Raw genomic sequence first — 18,260 nt, 5'->3', positions numbered from 1 at the left:
AGTTTAATGTTTACCCTCAGATTTGTAAAATGGGAAACTTTGGAAATATTTTGCACAAATATGTGAATATGTTCAATGTCACTGGACTTAGATTCCACATACTGAAGTTATAAGTGTAAATTTTTATGTTATATATTTTTACACAATAGAAAAAAATGTCCTGCATTCCTGTTTTGAGCTCTGTCCTGACACCTATTCTGCTCTAATAAACTCTGAAAAGATTTCATAGGAAATTTCTTGAAGTGTCATCAAAATTACACTTGAGTTCAGGTGATATTGGCTTCAATTGTTCCTGTTGTTGTTTTTTTTTTTTTTTGGTTTGTTTTTTTTTTTGTGTGTGTGTTTTGTTTTGTTTTGTTTTGGGTTTTGGGCCACACCCGGTGACACTCAGGGATTACTCTTGGCTATGTGCTCAGAAATCGTTCCTGGCTTGGAGGACCATATGGGATGCCGGGGAATCGAACTGTGGTCCATCCTAGGTTAGCACATGCAAGGCAGTCGCCCTACTGCTTGCGCCACTGCTCCAGCTCCTCAACTGTTCTCTTTGTGGCTTAACTTCATTAACCTGTTTCTGGGAAGCTGCTGATATTTAGGAATGAGTTTATGGGCCATGGATGTGGGTAGAGCATATGCCACATCTCTGGCACTGCATACCCCCCATTTTAACAATGCTGTATGCACACCCCACAACAATAAAAATTTAGAGGGAAGTTTAAGATAAGTTGACAGAGTAAAATTTGAGGTAGAGTTGTTTATATTTATTTCTTTCAGTGAGTGGAGACAGTTGTCTAATGCAGTGCTTTGGTCTACAACGATAGAAGTGGGGCTACCTGACCATTCTCTTGTGTTTGCTGAATGGCAGGGGTAGTGAGATAGTAGTTGATTCCTTTTCAGGGAAGTAATACAGCTCCAGTTGTGACAGTTGACAGATTTACACCAAAGGAGGACCAGTTGGAACTGGCTGGAAACCTTGTTCCCATTGCCAGCAACTTTTCTTCTTAATCCAGTGGTTATTAATCAAAATCAGAGATTCTGCCCTCCGGACTATGTTTGATGGCATCTGGAAACATTTTCAGTTGTCTGAACTTGTGCGTAGTGCTACTCTGTTTTATGAGCAGACACCAGGGTCAGGACAGTTTCTCATAACAATGATCCAGCCCCAATTGTCAATAGAGCTGGTGAGCAATTCTACCCAGACCTTTGCAAGCCTAGGTCCTTGTCATCTAGATCCTGACTTAAATTCACTTTGTCAGGCTTAAATAATGTCATTTTCTTGTTGTACTATTACTATATTTTACTTCCCTGTATCCTGTATTTTTCTTTCTTCTTCTTTCTTTCTTTCTTTCTTTCTTTCTTTCTTTCTTTCTTTCTTTTTCTTTTTTTCTTCTTTCTTTCTTTCTTTCTTTCTCTTCTTCTTCTTCTCTCCTCCTCCTCCTTCCTTCCTTCCTTCCTTCTTTCTTCCTTCCTCCTTCCTTCCTTCCTTTCTTTCTTTCTTTTCTTTCTTTCTTTCCTTCTCTTTCTTTTCTTTCTTTTTCTTTCTTTGTTTCTTTGTTTCTTTCTTTCCTTTGTTTCTTTCTTTCCTTTCTTTCTTTCTTTCTTTCTTTCTTTCTTTCTTTCTTTCTTTCTTTCTTTCTTTTTTTTGAATCTCATCTAGCTTTGCTAAGGGCTTGATTCTGCCGGGTTTGGAAACCATATGGGATGAAATGGATCAAACCCAAGTCAACTGCATGTGAGGGAATTGCCTTACCCACTGTACCATCTTCCTGACCCTTTTGCCTGTATTTTATCAACACAATCTTCCCATTCTCAACTTTCCATATATAGTATTCTAATGACTAAGAAAAACTACAAAAACCTACAAAGATTAGAGTTCTCATTCCTCACTGCTGTATCCCCAGTACCTTGGATAGCATTTGGGACTTGAGTACAATCAATATTTGTTTCATCAATGAATGTCAAGAATTTAATTTGCTTATGCCAGAGAACTTCAGGGATTAGGTCTTTTTGTATTTAGGACAAGGCTTTTCCCCCATTTTACCCATATTTTACTGGGCCTATGCAAACAACAACACTGGCCACTCTCACACCGTTATTGCTGTATTTTATTTAACTTTTATCCCCCTTTTTTTAAAAAAAAGAGTTAACTAAACTTTCTGCTGATGCTTCAATGAATTCATTGTGAGTCAATAGTTTTCAAAAAATATCTTTCTTTCCATCTCTTTAGTTTTTCTTTCAACTTTCTATTTTTTTATTTTTTTGAAAAAAAAAAAAAAAACCATGTTGCTTTTGGTCTTCCTAAAATGTATTATTATCAGTTAGGTCAACTATGTAATGCATTTTCTTTAAATAAATTAAGTTAAAAATTTTAATTTGCTCTAGTAGTTTGGTCTCCTCCCTATACTCCCCATGGCATACCAGCTCCTCTTACTGAGTCCCTAAGCTCTTGCTCCAACTTCCCTCCTCCCTGCAGTTGATTTTGGAAGGAGGGAGGACTCTTCTAAGAGAATTCTAGTGGGGAGAGAGCAAGCTCAACAGTATATTCACAGTTGGAGTGGAGGAAAATGAATATGTGCAAGGATCGGTGGGAAAGCTAGGGAGCCTGGCAATTCACCAGTTCTAGGTAGGCCAAGAAAGGAACTAAAGAAGATCATTGGAAGGCTAGAGCAATAGCACCTTCCTTCCTTCTTCTTTCTTCCTTTCTTCCTTCCATTCTTTCTTTCTTTTTTTCTTCCTTTCTCTCTCTCCTTTCTTCCTTTCTTCTTCCTTTCTCTTTCTTTCTTTTTCTTTTCTTTCTTCTTTCTTTCTTTTTTCTTTCTTTCTTTCTTTCTTTCTTTTCTTTCTTTCTTTCTTTCTTTTTCTTTCTTTCTTTCTTTTCTTTCTTCTTTCTTTCTTTCTTCTTTTCTCTTCCTTCCTTCCTTCCTTCCTTTCCTTCCTCCTTTCTTTCTTTCTTTCTTTCTTTCTCTTTTCTTTCTTTCTTTCTTTCTTTCTTTCTTTCTTTTCTTTCTTTCTTCTCTTTCTTCTCTTTCTTTTTTCTTTCTTTCTTTCGTTCTTTCTTTCTTTCCTTCCTTCCTTCCTTTTCCTTCCTTCCTTTCCTTTCTTTCTTTCTTTCTTTCCTTTCTTTCTTCTTTCTTTCTTTATTCTTTCTTTTCTTTCTTTCTTTCTTTTCTTCTTTCTTTCTTTCTTTCTTTCTTCACTCCTTCCATCCTTCACCTTTCTCCTTCTCTCCTTCCTCCCTCCCTCCTTTCTTCCCTCTTTCCTTAACTTTTTCCTTCTTTCCTACTTCTTTCCTTCTTTATCCACCATGCCCTTAATTACTCCCTCCCTTCTTTCCAATTTCCTTTGTTCCTTCCCTCCAGCACACCTTTTCCCCTCCCTCCTCCTTTCCTTCTCTCTATCCCTGCTTTTTTCCATTCATCTTTCATTCCTTCCTTTTATTTGTCCCTCCTTAATTTTTCCTTCTTTCCTCCATCCCTCCATCCTTTCTTAATTTATTCATTCTTTCCATTGTCCTTCCTTCCATCCTTCTTTCCCTCCACCCTCCCTCCATCTTTTTATCCCTCCCTCTTTTTGCTTCCTTCCCTCCTTTCATAATTCCTTCTGTTCATCCCAACCTCCTTCCTTTTCTCCTTTTCTCCTTATATCCCTTTGTCACAGCAGTGCAGCATAGATGTCTCCACTTAGGGAAAGCAAGCCCACCAGATGTGTCTTTTGACTTTCCTGGTGCAGTGAGCTGATATTTTCTTTCTTTCTTTTTTTTTTTTTTTTTTGGTTTTTGGGCCACACCCGGTAATGCTCAGGGGTTACTCCTGGCTATGCGCTCAGAAGTTGCTCCTGGCTTGGGGGACCATATGGGACACCGGGGGATCGAACCGCGGTCCGTCCAAGGCTAGCGCAGGCAAGGCAGGCGCACCTTACCTTTAGCGCCATCGCCCGGCCCCGTGAGCTGATATTTTCCCCAAGAAATATTTTAGTCAGTAGGCTTGTTGGTGGACATTAATTATACCCCCTATGTGGATTACTGGCAATATTTCTGATATTCATGACATGATAGTGACATTGCAATTTATTATTATTTAGCACATTATTGGCACATTGTTATTGGCACATTCTCTCCCTTGTACAGGCCAAAATAGGGCCTTTATCAAATTCCTTATCCCAGAGAAATTTCTGCAACAAATAAGGCAGGCTTAGTCTCTTTCTGTCAGCCTATTTAATTCTAAAGGCCAAGTTAAAACATAGCATCTTTAAGACAATGTTTCTCTTCTTGTCTTTGAGCACCACAGCAGGATGACTTTGCCTCAGGGACTTTCCCTGTCACTTTGAATACCTGCTAACAAACAGATTAAGATAGTATAGAATTAGGCTATTGAATTTATTAGGTATAATTCTGTACCCCTTTCATATAAGTTTTACCTCTTTCTATAACCAGACCATAGGAAGTTGGTCTTAGCCCCTAGCTAGTAAACGATTCCCTCAGGTTAAGGATTTTTGTTATTAGGAAGAAAACCAGGATTCCTGCTATCCCTTAATTTATATCAGTAATGGTATCTAGGGCCAGGAACTACTTTGATATGTAGGAAATTAGCCTTCCTTTTATCCTCTGGCTCCTAACTGAACTCTATTCTATTCTCTTTTTTTTTTTTTTTTTTTTTTGGTTTTTGGGCCACACCCAGCGGTGCTCAGGGGTTACTCCTGGCTGTCTGCTCAGAAATAGCTCCTGGCAGGCACGGGGGACCATATGGGACACCGGGATTCGAACCAACCACCTTTGGTCCTGGATCGGCTGCTTGCAAGGCAAACGCCCCTGTGCTATCTCTCCGGGCCCAACTCTATTCTATTCTAAGATTACAAACCACCTAAAGCCATGTGTATTTGTAGTTCTTGTACTTTGAAAGAAGTAAATGTGGGCATTTCTTTCATGATATGACTATCCCTTTACCCTTTATATACTTCCAGCCTGGAGAGTGAAATTGTCTAACGTCTATTGAAGATGCGGGTCCCCATACAATTTATTTTGTGTGGTCTCATTATTTCATATTTCATATTTGTCCGTTCTTGTGCCTACTTTTCTTTCATGAAGGATTTCGTCCCCACTAGAGATGCTGAGACGCAAGACGCCTGCAGCATCCCTTCTTCCTTCCTTCTCTCCATAGTGTAGAACCTTCCTTCTTCGTTCCTTCCTTCCCTCCCTACTTCCCTCCTTCCTTCCTCCCCTCCTTTCCTCCTTTCTTCCTTCTTCCCTTCCTTTGTTGATCTTCTTGATCATGCCTTTCCATCCTTCCATCCTTTTCACCTTTCTTCATTATTTCCCTCCCTCCTTCTTTCCTTCTTTTTGTTCTTCCTTCCCTCAATCCCTCCCTCCTTTCTTCCTTCCCTACCTTCCCCCTTCCCTCATACATTTCTTCCTTTATTCCCACCTTACCTCTTAACTAAATTCCTTCCCTCCCACCCTCTTTCCTTACCTTCTTTTTCTTCCTTCCTTTCTTCATTACTTCATTTTATCTTTCCTCCTTCCTTCTTTTCTTCCTTCCCTCCCACATTCCCTCCTTTTCTTTCTTCCCTCCTCTCTCCCTTTCTTTCCTCCTCACTTCCTTCATTCTCTTCATCATGTTCTTTCCTTTCTTCCTCCCTCACTAGGTCCTTCCCTCACTCCTTCTTTTTCCTTCTCTCCACCCTTCCCTCCCTCTCTCCTTTCATCCTTGCTTCCTTCCTTTCTTTCCCCTCCTTCCTTTGTGTATTATTATAGTATTGTTGTTATATGTATATTTTGTTTTATTTAAAAACAACTCCTGTGGAGTTAGAGTGATAGCACAGAGGGTAGCACATTTGCCTTGCACATGGCAAACCCGGGCTTGATCCCCAGCGTCCTGTAAGATCCCCTGAGCCTACCAGAGTAATTCATGAGTACAAATCCAGGAGTAACCCCTGAGTATCACTAGGTGTGGCCCCACACACAAAGAAAAACAATAACACAACAACGAAATTCCTATATATAGCCATATAATGGAATATTTATCATCCTTAGTAAGGAATAAATTTATGACATGTGAAGAAATCTTAGACATGCTAAGTGAAATAAGCCATACACAGAAGGATAGATATTTCTATGTCTCTACTTGTATGAGAGGTCTTTTTCCCTTTTTTTTCTTTTTAGCTATTTTTAGGAGGGAGAAGGAAGGTAGGAAGGGAGGGAGGGAAATAAGAAAGGAAGGAAGGAAGATAGGAAGGAAAGGAGGGAGGGAGAAAAGAAAGGAGAAGGAGGAAAGAAAGGAGAAGGAGGAAAGAAAGGAGAAGGAGGAAAGAAAGGAGGGGAGGAAGGAAGGAATGAAGAAACAAAAGGAGAGAGGGAGGGAGGGAGAAAAAAGGAAGGAGGGAGAGGGGAGGAAGAAAGGAACAAAGGAACAAAAGGAGAGAGGAAGGAAGGGAGGGAGAGCAAGAAAGAAGGAGGGAAGGAGAGAAGGAAGGAAGGAGGGAGGGAAGAAAAGGCGTATGAGAGATCTTGAGTTGTCAAATTCATAGAGACCAAAGGTAGTATGATTGCATATGGCTGGAGGGGACAATGACAATTGAGTTTCTGTTTGGAAACATGAAGAGAGTTCTGCTAATTGACAGGGCTGGTGTTGCACAACAATGTGAATTTTGTGCATTTGATGGCACCAAACTATGAACTTTAATATGATTAAAATGGGGGCTGAGTGATAATACAGCAAGTACTGTGCTTGCCTTGCTTGTGGCCCATCTGGGTCCAAATCTTAGCATCCCATAATGGTCCCACAGGCATCTCCAGGAATAATTCCTGAACAGAGAGCCAGAAATAAGTCCTGAGCACTCCAGTGTGGCCCCAAACAAACGAAAATGGTTAAAACAGTCACTTTTATGTTGTATGACATTTAACACAGTAAAAAAAAAAAAAAACCTCCTGTTACTTTTGACTATTACCTGGAAAACTGCAGGCTCATACCAGAAATTTAACTCTGAAGGAATCTCTAGAGATGCCTTCTGGTCAGTCTCCTTTCTTCCTTAAGGGCTTCTGTGAAAGAATCACATAAAAAGACATATATGTACAATGTAAGTTTCTTTTCGATCATGTGCTGCCAGGGTCTTTGAGTTTAAAATTCAGCTGGTGATCCTCCTGTGTGCTTTCTATTCTTATGGCATCCCATGGCTTCTACTTTACCAGCAAAACCCAACTTGGCAAAGCTATTAACATTAACAGCTCATGCTCCATATGCTCTATGCTATGATCTGGACTTGGTCGCACCAATTCTGAGAGTGCCCAAGGTGCCTGTCCTTTTTGGTGCCAAGGAAAGATAGCAGAACCATGAACTAGAAGGTTATCATTTGTATCTAGTACCTAGACAAGTCACATTACATCTAGATTTTACTTTTTACCCTCACCTGTTACAAATACATTCTGAAGTATGCATTCCTAGCATGTGTGTTCTTTTAGTCTCCCCTGATTAAAAAACTATTTGGCATTCACTCTTTTATTTAAAATCAGTTCAGGTAGATTATAAAGAGGTTGCACAGTTTTGCTGTCTGGAGAAGACAGGCCTATGAAGAGGTCAGGAATGAGGGAGGCAGGGCTTAAGGAGAATCTGATAGGTTCCATGGCACTGCACTAGGAGCAAGGGAGGGGAGTCAGAAGCCAAGAGACTGCCAATTAAGTTAAATTTCCTTTGAAATTATTATGCATAGACATGTATAGAATATATATATGCACAAACACACACATAGCACAGAATATATAGTGGAAACTAAGCTAGGGTATTTTTGTGAGGAGCAATGTCCTGCCATATTGATGTTCAAAGGAGAAGATGGACCAGGACACGTCAAAACTACAGTTCTGTTATAGCATTGGATTCAATTGTGAGCTATGGAGACTGAAAATAGTGCATATAGGTACCGAAATAGTGGCAGACAGATTTTTATTTCCTAAAGAACGAAGTATAGAGAAAAGCAATCTAGGGGCCAGTGATATAGCACAGCAGCATGGCATTTGCCCTGCATGTGGCCAACCTGGGAAAGACCCGAGTTTTATCACCAGCATCCCATATGGTCCCCCCAGCCTGCCAGGAGCAATTTCTGAGTTCAAAGCCAGGAGTGACAGAGGAGGAGGAGGAGGAAGACGAAGAGGAGGAGGAGGGGGAGGGGGAGAAGGAAGAGGAGGAAGAGGAACAAAATCAAGCATTTAGCTATAGCATGGGTGGAAGTAGAGGCTATGCTGAGTGAAGTCAGTCAGGAAAAAGGCAGAATGAGCCCTCTCATATGTGGGACACAAAGATAGTAAGTTTGCAACAAAGGGCCAAAGACAACATGAGAACTGATCTACACAACTGACTGTGTGTTTGGGAGAGTGAATGAGAGGGGGAGTGAAAGAGACCTTGGGAGAGAGAGGTGGGTACACTGGTGATGATGTGCTGTTAAAATTATGTCCATGAGAAGCCATCGCCAACTGTCTTGTATATCACAGAACCTCAATTCAAAACAAAAAGTTAAAAATAGAACTGTGCCTGTTGGAGTTGCAGCCACAACATGGTAGTTTCCAGCAGCATATATAGGACCTATTGAATTTTTTTTTCTCCAAAGGTTACACAAAGGCAAGGAATAATGGCGACTGTGAGAATTGAAGTGGAAATCATATCTCAGCCCAATGAGAACCAGCAATGGAGACAATAAGCAATAACTGTGACTCAAAGGCATATCCACCTGTCTTCCAAGACTTTACAAAACTTCCACCCAATACTTTCACTTATTAATTGAGACTAATGTAACCTAGATGCAATATAGTTTGGCATGTAGCCTTTGATCTCGAAGCAATGCACCAAGTAAAAACCAGACATTTTTGGAAGCAAGATAGTTTTTACTGAACAAAACTGTCTTAGAAAGATGTAAGGGCAGAGAAAGAGAGGAAATGTATTCAAGAGGGAACACAGGTTTCTCCAGAATAGAGAAAGAAAGCAACAGAGACAAGCAAGGGAGATATTGTTTAAGGGAGAATACAGGATTTAAGAACAAACCAATTACCTGGGACTTTAAAAAAAAAAAACTTTATTGCCACACTCAACAGTGCTCAGGGGTTACTCCTGGCTCTGCACTCATAAATCGCCTCTAGCAGGCTGGGGGACTATATGGGATGCCAGGAATCGAACTGGGTTTCTCCTGGGTCGGCCACATGCAAGGCAAATGCTCTATCACTGTGCTCTCTCTCTGGCCCCTAATCTGGGACTTCTAAGGGAGAATTGAAAGAGAGTATTTTGTAGGCATCCAGAGTCTGCACCATGACAGCCAAAGAGACACTAACAGGCATGGTCTCTAGGAAATTTAGTTTATTCATCATATCTTCCCATAGCACTGATTAGTCATGTAGAGAAACTGCCTTTAATTTAAAACAATCAGTTCCTTTCTATGTGTTGTGTATAAAGACACCCAAATTTGTGGGTGATATTAATTCAATTAACATTTCCTGGATGCCAGTAAATAAGCAAACAGTGCTGTAGAGGAAACAAGTATGACATAGCAGGGGTGGCAAACAAGTTCGACACAAAGAGCCAAAATTTTAAACTGTGAGAGTCAGAGAACCACACCACACAGTGACATGCCAAAACAAACATTCACACAAAAGCATCTAATTTTAACAATAATATATTAACCACATATTGCATTTTGCCATTTTGAGTGAGGGTAAAAATCCTGTTCACCACCCCTGAAGCTGATGAGGCTTCCTTTGCTTTATCAGCATTGTTTCTGCTGCATATTGTTGTGCCAGTCATCTCAGCGACACACTCATGCTCTGAAAACAGCTATGACCTCTGCAGCAGGGAAAATCTCCATCATAGCTTGTGGGGGAAGAAAAGAGGTCATGACATTTGAGGCCACACTGAGAACCCAGAAAATGTGGAATGCCGTGTGAATGTCTATTGTTGCAGACTGAAGAGAGCTGTTTCCCTGAAGGGGAAAAGTTTGATTTAATACTAAGAATAGAGCTAGAGCAACGTGCCCGGTGCATTCAACTGAGAAATTAATTTCATTAGAGTCACAGTTATTGTCTATTGTCTCCATTGCTGGTTCTCGTTGGGCTGAGATCTGATTTCCACTTCAATTCTCACAGTCGGCATTATTCCTTGCCTTTGTATAACCTTTGGAGAAGAAAATTCAAAATGAATCATCTTTTGTTTTTAGTTCCCACCAATGAAACTTTTATTTTAATACAATGAGGACAGACTCCAACTTAGATCAAAATATATCACAATATCTTTGCAGAGTATTGTAACGTTCTCTGCCTTTCATTGCTTCATAGCTCCAACTGGCTAGACTATTCCTCTTCAAATTTAGATCTGACTGCACCTGCTGTCTGAACCCTTTACTTCCTTTAATTTGGCCTTCCTCTTTTTGGGGTAGGGGGCTCGGGCCACACCCAGTGTACTCAGGGCTTACTTTGCACTCTAGAATTTCTTGGGTTGCTCTGGACCCCTTTTATTTTTTTAATGATATTTAGAAACCTGATGTTTATTACTTGATGCTTCCCAATCCTGAGAATATGCAAAACAAAAACATCAAGGGAAGCCACAATATCCTGATTCCATTTTGGATTTCAGAATTCCCAGAATTATAATAACAATCATGTAGTTAGTCTTCCACACTTTAAGTTTTTGATATCTTTTTTTTTGTTTGTTTCTTTGGGCCATGCCCTGTGACAACGCTCAAGGGTTACTCCTGGCTCTGTGCTCAGAAATCGCTCCTGGCTTGGGGAACCATAGCGGATGCCCGGGGATTAAACCAAGGTCATCCTAGGTCAGCTGCGTGCAAGGCAAGTGCCTAACGCTGCACCACGCTCCAGCCCCAAGTTTTTTTGTTTGTTTGTTTTGGGTTTTGGTTTTGGTTTTTGGGCCACACCCGGTGATGCTCAGGGATTACTCCTGGCTATGCGCTCAGAAATCGCCCCTGGATTGGGAGGCATCGCTCCTGCCCCATGTTTTTTTTTTTTTTTTGCCCCATGTTTTTTAAGTCTTTAATCAAGATTTTTAACAATTGGAGGACATATTTTATTTATTGGAAAATAAAAACCTAATATGTACCAGTACTCAGTGTACTCAGTAGTATGAAATATATTTATATTGAGATGAAAGATAGCTGCAGGGTCCAGAGCGATAGCAGAGTGGGTAGGGCAATTTGCCTTGCACATGGCCAACCTGGGTTTGATACCTGGCATCCTATATGGTCCCTTGAGCCTGCCAGGTGTAACTTCTGAGTGCAAAGCCAGGAATAACCCCTAAGCGCTGCCGGGTGTGGCCCCAAAACAAAACAAAAAGATAGCTTCAGAATTTTTCTTTTTGTTTTTGTTTTGGGGTCACACCCGGCAGTGCTCAGGGGTTACTCCTGGCTCTGCACTCAGAAATCGCTTCTAGCTGGCACAGGGGACCATATGAAATGCCAGGGTTTGAACCACTGTCTTCAGTGCATGTTACAAATCCAGGAGAACTTCAACAATACAGGCACTACATTTCCAACTCAACAGCTACTCAGGAAAACAGAACATCAACAAAGCATCCCACACCCGTCTCTGACGATGCTCATGGAGAGTTACTTGGAGGAGCTTCCAGGGGTGAAATAGGTCAGATATATGAAATAGGGCAAATGGGTCCCTGTGAAGGAGGCAGAGATTGTTTGGACTGGCCACATGCATGGCAAATGCCCTACCCCTGTGCTATCTCTCCAGCCCAGCTTCAAAACTTTTCTTGGCAGTATGGCAGGGGGAGCCATACTCAGCGATGCTTAGTGGCTAATTCTGGCTCTGCATTCAAAAATTATTCCTGGTGGTGGTGCATGCAAGGTAAACGCACTACCTCAGTACCATCACTCTGGCCCCTATCTGCATAATTTACATCTGCCAACTAAAATTTTAGGAATAATCAACCCCCTTCTCTCAGTCCCACATCTCCTGTCTACAGTGCATCCCTATCTACGTGACACTTCCAGATACCTCATATAAATGAAGTCATACAGTATTTGTTTGGAATATTTTGCTTAGAATAAGTTCTTGAGGACCTTGTCACACATGACAGGTTTTCCTTCCTTATTAGGAGAGAATAATTCCATTGTATTGGTATACCAAGTTTTATTTGTTCATTCATCTTGGCTGTTATTTGAACATCTCTTGGTTGATGAGTGTGGGAGTTTCAAGATCCTGCCTTTAGTTTTGTGAGAGAAATATCCAGAAGTGGGGATGCTGGATCATGTGATAGGCCTACTTTTAACTTTTTGAGGAACCTCCACACTATTTTCCTCTTTCAGTTTTAACCCAGACACAAATAAAGCTTAGTCTTTGCAGACTCAGAAGTGTACATCAAGGAAACTAGTATTTTGGGCAGACATTGAGAAATAGTAGAGAGAATTTACATCAGAGTGAAATGACCCAAATGACATTTTAGCAAAGTCAGAGCTATGATCCTTTGTTTGGAGAACTGAATCGTGAATATTTAACTTCATTTTCAATGGGTTTTTCATTTAGTTTTACTTTGTTGTTTGTTTGCTTGGTGAGCCATACCCTGAAGTGTTCATGGGCTATACCCAGCTATTCTCAAGAGTCGCCCTTAGAGGTTCTCAGAGATCATATTGCAGTGCTGGGATTCAAAGCTGGTTGTGGCTGCTGCAACCTATTACAAACCAAGTGCCTTACCTCCTATACTCTCATTCTAGCCCTTTTAAATGAATTTGGACATTTTCTCATTAAATCTAATTTTCCTTTGTCAGAATGAACTATTAGCAATAAAGAGAACTTAGAAAAGATTTCTATCTTTAATTCCCCCTGGCCTAGCTCTCTATAATTGCTATACAAGTGAATTAAAATTAGATAGAGAGGGGTTGGAGAAACAGCATGGAGGTAAGGTGTTTGCCTTTCATGCAAAAGGATGATGGTTCAAATCCTGGCATCCCATATGATCCCCCGTGCCTGCCAAGGGCGATTTTCTGAGCATAGAGCCAGGAGCAACTCCTGAGTGCTGCTGGGGGTGACCCCCCAAAAAATTAGATAGAGAGCCAGAGAACTAGTATAGTGAGACTTGTCTTGTACTGTGCCAACCTGGGTTTGACCCCCAGCACCTCAGCAAGAGTGACCCTTGAATGTAAGGCCAGGAAAAATACTCAAATACCACTGGGTGTAGGCCAAACCAGAAAAGTAGAATCCAAAACTCCATGCATGTGAACTGTATTAATTAACTGTAAAAATTAGTATTTTACAGCAAAACTTACTTGTTTTTGTTTACTCATGCGAATATTCTGCAATGAATTTAATATCAAGGGGCCAGGTAGAGCATTGATATAGCCCATTGTAAGCACAGCTTTGCTTGTAACTGGCCCTCTGTTCCGTTCTAAACAACGAAAATAAAGCTTGATGTAAAACACTGCTATATTACACCTTTATTCATACTTTAGTTCAAACACATATACCAGGGCTGGAAAGAAATTAGAGAGATAAGGCATATGCCTTGCTCATGGTTGACCCTGATTTGATCCCTGGCACGCTAAACTCTATCAGTAGTGACCCACCAACCCCAGAACAGAACCAGGAGTAGCATTATTAGGTGTGTCCCTTTACCCTCATAAATATTTATGCATAAACACAACAGGATGATCCTATCTCTTTTTTTGTTATTTTTCCACCCAACTCATAGCCTGATTTTGAATATTTTTAAATCCTAATTCAGCCTAAGTGATAGAGATGAGTAAAATAAACATGACAGGGCCGGTGCAGTGGCGCTAGAGGTAAGGTGCCTGCTTGTCTGCGCTAGCCTAGGACAGACCGAGGTTCGATCCCCCGGCGTCCCATGTGGTCCCCCAAGCCAGGAGCGATTTCTGAGCGCATAGCCAGGAGTAACCCCTGAGCGTCACTGGGTGTGGCCCATAAACCGAAAAACAAACAAACAAACATGACATCAGTCATGTATTTCCTTTATACTATTTTTTCCTAAACATTTGAAATACTGGGAAGGTTGAAATATGACATTTTATATCCAAATTTCTTGGAGTAGAAAGTGAGAGCAGGCACATCCTGGGGTAGGTTTGCTTAGGGGGAATAGAATCGGAAACTATCTCAGAAGTTTTCTTCTAAGGCTAAGGATGTGGCTCAGTGGTAGCGTGAGTAAGAGAGAGACAGGGACAGAAATAGAGAGCGAAGGAAGAGGTGGTGGAAGGAGAAGAAAGGAAGTTAAGAGAGAGTTCCAAAAACATTAATTTGAAAGGGTAGATGCACACTTGCACTTAGTACCATAGCCAAGATATTGAAATAACTCAAATGCCCAACTAAAATGAATGGATCAATAATTTATGCTATAGATACACAATGGAATACTTTGCAGCTTTAAGAAAGAACAAAATTAGGGCCGGGAGTGGCGCAAGAGGTAAGGTGCCTGCCTTGCCTGCGCTAGCCTTGGACGGACCACAGTTCGATCCCCCGGCGTCCCATATGGTCCCCCAAGCCAGGAGCAACTTCTGAGCGCATAGCCAGGAGTAACCCCTGAGCGTTACCGAGTGTGACCCAAAAACCAAAAAAAAGAAAGAAAGAAAGAAAGAAAGAAAGAAAGAAAGAAAGAAAGAAAGAAAGAAAGAAAGAAAGAAAGAAAGAAAGAAAGAAAGAAAGAAAGAAAGAAAGAAAGAAAGAAAGAAAGAAAGAAAGAAAGAAAGAAGAAAGAAAGAAAGAAAGAAAGAAAGAAAGAAAGAAAGAAAAAGAAGAAGAAAGAAAGAAAGAAAGAAAGAAAGAAAGAAAGAAAGAAAGAAAGAAAGAAAGAAAGAAGAAAGAACAAAATTATGCAATTTTCAGCAACATCAATAGAATTAGAGCATATCATGCTGAGTTGTCAGTCAGAAGTAAAGTGAAAGATATAGAATGATCCCTCTCATAGCTAATATCTCATATTACATATCTCTCTCAATGTGGGACTTAAGATACACATCAAGATTACAAGATCTAAAAGAAACATAATGAGTGAACTAATTCACAATATTGAGTTGGGGAGATCAGAGCAATAGCTGTTGGGTTCCTTAAAGAGGAAGATGGGTACACTGATGATGGATGGGGTGTTGAAATTATGTCATGAGAAACCATTATTGTAAATAAAAATATGTAATTCCTCATTTTAAAAAATGGTACACTGGTGATGAGAGTGGTGTTAAAACTAAACACCCTAGGGCCGGGAAGGTGGCGCTAGAGGTAAGGTGTCTGCCTTGCAAGCGCTAGCGTAGGAAGAACCACGATTCGATCCCCCGGTGTCCCATATGGTCCCCCAAGCCAGGGGTGATTTCTGAGCGCATAGCCAGGAGTAACCCCTGAGCGTCAAATGGGTGTGGCCCCAAAACAAAACAAAACAAAACAAAACAAAACAAAAAAAAAGCTAAACACCCTCAAATAGTTAAAGCAATCATTGGGAAAAAGAATATGGGAGGCATTACTTTCCCCAACTTTAAATTGTATTACAAAGCAATAGTTATCAAAACAGCTTGGTATTGAAATAAAGACAGATCCTCAGATCAGTGGAATAGGCTTGAATACTCAGAGAATGTTCCCCAGACATACAATCACCTAATCTTTGATAAAGGAGCAAGAAATCCTAAATGGAACAAGGAAATCCTCTTCAACAAGTGGTCTTGGCACAACTAGCTAGCCACTTGCAAAAAATTGAACTTAGACCTCCAGCTAACATCATGTATGAAGGTAAAATCCAAATGGATTAAAGACCACGATATCTGACCTGATACCATAAGGTATATAGAACAACACGTAGGTAAAACACTCCATGACATTGAGACTAAAGGCATCTTCAAGGAGGAAACTGCACTCTCCAAACAAGTGAAAGCAGAGATTAACAGATGGGAATATATTAAGTTGAGAAGCTTCTGCACCTCGAAGGAAATAGTGCCCAGGATACCAGAACCACGCACTGAGTGGGAGAAACTATTTACCCAATACCCATCAGATAAGGGGCTAATCTCCAAAATATACAAGGCACTGACAGAACTTTACATGAAAAAAAAAACATCTAATCCCATCAAAAGATGGGGAGAAGAAATGGACAGACAATTTGAAAAAAAAAAAAAAAAGAAATGGCCAAAAGGCACATGAAAACATGCTCCACATCACTAATCCTCAGGATAATGCAAATCAAAACAAGTATGAGGTACCATCTCACACCACAGAGATTGGCACACATCACAAAGAATGAGAACTAGCAGTGCTGGTGGGGATGTGGAGAGGAAAAAAGTCTTATCCACTGCTGGTGGGAATGCCGTGTAGTCCAACCTTTATGGAAAGGGATATGGACATTTCTCCAAAAACTGAAAATTGAGCTCCCATATGATCCAGCTATACCACTCCTAGGGCTATACCCTAGGAACACAAAAATACAATACAAAATCCCTTCCTTACACCTATATTCATTGCAGCACTCTGGGAACAACCAAGATGCCCTTCAACAGATGAATGGCTAAAGAAACTGTGGTACATATTCACAATGGAATATTATGCAACCGTAAAGAGAGATGAAGTCAAGAAATTTTCCTATACATGGATGTACCTGGAATCTATTATGCTGAGTGAAATAAGTCAGAGAGAGAGAAAGACACAGAATAGTCTAACTCATCTATGGATTTTAAGAAAAATGAAAGATATTCTTGCAATAATTTTCAGAGACAAAAGAGGACTGGAAGTTACAGCCCACTTCATGAAGCTCAGCACAGAAAGTGATGAGTTTAGTTAGAGAAATAATTACATTTCGAACTATCCTAACCATGAGAATGTATGAGGGATATAGAAAGCCTGTCTAGAGAACAGGTGGGGGCGGGGTGGGGAAGAAGAATATTTGGGACATTGGTGGTGGGAATGTTGCACTGGTGATGGAAGTGTCCTCATATGATTGAAACACAACCACAATCATGTTTGTAACCAAGGTGTTTAAATAAATATATTATTAAAAAATAAAACTATGTTCATGAGAAACCATTATTGATAATACTGTAAATCAAAAAATAAAAATACATAATCCTCATTTATAAAAAGAAAAGAGAAGGGAAGTTCTTTCTGAGAAGTTGTCCCACTTTTTAAGCAATCCTGAAGACAGTGGTTCTTGCTATTCACCACATAGACAAGTCATACATGGTAGTTGGCCAGTGTGTGACTTGTGCTCTGTTGCTGAGAGCTACATCCCTGGTATGGGGTGATTTGAAAAGTTACTATATTTAGGCTGCACTCACACCATTGAATATCCAGGGACTAAACTTAGTTCCCAATATATTTTTGTTTCTTTCTGTTTTTAATTTTACCACACTTGGTAGTGCTTAGAGGCTGTATATATGTGTGTGTGTATGTATATATGTGTATATATATGTATATATAATCTATCTGTCCCTAAATTAATTTCCACTAAAAACCACTTTTTCTGTTTTATGAATATTTGCTCTCAATGTACCTTATTACTTATATTTGTCTGAAACTTTACACTATTTCAAAGATCTCCAGGTCCTTACTGGAGGAAGGTAGTCACGTGTGAATTCTCACACAATCATTTGCGTCTTATGGTTCTGGTGAGTTTATCGTATGAAGGCTTATGACTCATTGGAATGTTTATCCTTTTAATTCTTTTTTACAGCTGGTCTCCTTCTACCTTTGATGTTAACTGGCTATTACTGTGGTTCATTTCCTGTTATTTGCAACTTTGGAATTAAACACATAAATGAAGTCAGAGCAAATGAAGGGCCCAAGTCAGTTATCTTCTTCAGGGATGCAGCTATGGTTCTGGACTAGCTCACTTCAACAGCTAACTTGTCATTGACCCCTTCTCCCACCCCATTTCCCTCATGGAGACCTCTGTGTAAGCAGAGTTATGTCTGTTGAACAAGGGCTTCCTCAACAAGTATGTTATTTGTGTGAGTGGTTAGTTTTTATTGTGCTGAATCACATATTTTGTTGCTTGGGAAACAGATTTGATGGAATTCAAAGGAACTAATTTGGATTCACTTATTTCATACATAAGACTTTTTTCTGGAATGCCCTCTAAGTACAGATGCTTGTTTTGTCATGAAAGACCTTAGTTCAATCTTCAGCTCCACATCTGGTCCCTTGAGCACTGCCAGACCTGACCCCTGAGCATGGTAGGGTGTGGTTCCCAAGCCAAAGAAATAAATTCCACAAGTCTTACTTGTGGAATTCCTCTGTGCAAGGCTTGTGTTATATAAAATGGGATCCAGAAAATAAACATCAAGTGACCTAC

Source organism: Suncus etruscus, chromosome X (genome assembly GCF_024139225.1).
Source record: "Suncus etruscus isolate mSunEtr1 chromosome X, mSunEtr1.pri.cur, whole genome shotgun sequence".
Classification (NCBI taxonomy): domain Eukaryota; kingdom Metazoa; phylum Chordata; class Mammalia; order Eulipotyphla; family Soricidae; genus Suncus; species Suncus etruscus.
Note: the sequence above shows the minus strand (reverse complement) of the source record.